The following is a 1,447-nucleotide window of genomic DNA, read 5'->3' as shown; positions in this document are numbered from 1 at the left end:
TGTTAGTGCATGGTGAGTTTGTGTCATGGTCTGATTCGACATAATTCAAGCCTAATAGTGATAGCATGCATAAATATGATGAGATTGATCGGGATTGATAGCCAAATGATTGCGAAGGATAAAACATGGATACTATTGTACACAGATTTTGTATTGAGTCATAGTGCGTCGCTTGAGGACAAACAACGAATTTAAGTTGAGGGTGTTGATATACCGTGGTTTCACGGTATTATTAATACTTTTTCCTTAAGTTTAGTGTGTCCAAAAGCCTTTTTGTACTAATTTTTTTGTAAGTTTCTCTTTATTTGCAGGAAATCTATCTAAAAGATGAATGTGGAGGTTTTTGAGCGAGAACTACTGAAAAGTACCACCTACGGAGCTTGTGTGACGGTTCGTCATGCCCATGATGGTCCGTAGGTGGCATCGTAGTGCAGCTGCTGAAGGAAGATGGGGAAGTCTGAACAAGTGTGGGGCTATGGAGTGCGTGACGGACCGTCGTAGCCATGACGGTCCGTCCTGCAGGTTCGTCATGAAGATCAGATAAGTAGTCCCAATACCCATATTCCAAGAGTTCAAGTGTTTTGGAACGGAGACCCTCGACGGACCGTTATGCTTGTGACGATCCGTCATACCTGCCGTCGAGGGTAATGAAGAAGAACAGCAGAAGAAATGGTATAAGTATGGGACGACAGAGTCCATGACGGTCCGTCGTGACCACGACGATCCGTCGCGATGTCCATCGATCCAGCCGCGTTTTGACAGATTTCCAGCAAATAGAGTCCTTATATAATTAGGTTTTTATTTTTTATAAATAGTTCGAAAAACCTCGTTTTTGAGGTTAGACCCTTGAATATTGTGAGACTCTTGATTATTTTTTAGACTCTTTGAGGGATTAATGATTATTTTGAGATTCTTGAATATTTTGAGACTTTTGTAATTGATTGTTGGTGACTTTTGCTGATTAATCAAGTGAACTTTCGGATTTTACTCTTTCTCATCGAAGTAAGTGCATGAATTCTTATATGATATATTTGAATATTGTGATTATGACTATGGGTAACTAAAACTCCATAACTAGGGTTGCGGGAACCATAGGCGAATAATGAGGTAAAACATAACTAAAATAACAAATCTAGAATAGTGTCTTGCATGTATTGATAATCCTTTCGCTTAGAAGTCTTTTTAACGGATGGCCAAAGTTAGAACTCGCCTTAATGATACTTGCCGGACCAAGGAGGTAGATAATAGGAAAAGAATTATCAACATAGATTTAGTGTATACTATCTAATAGGCTAGTACTTATTGGTATGAGGTAATAACTTAGTCAAATATCGAATACGATGCTTAATGTGAGGTAAAGATAAGGGTTAGTATAGCAACACATGTAGCCGGACCAAGGTGCGGAGTGAAATTTTCTAGATGCCGGACCAAGGATTTAGAAATACAT

Source organism: Solanum pennellii, chromosome 8 (assembly GCF_001406875.1).
Source record: "Solanum pennellii chromosome 8, SPENNV200".
Lineage (NCBI taxonomy): Eukaryota > Viridiplantae > Streptophyta > Magnoliopsida > Solanales > Solanaceae > Solanum > Solanum pennellii.
This window is presented reverse-complemented; position numbering follows the sequence as displayed.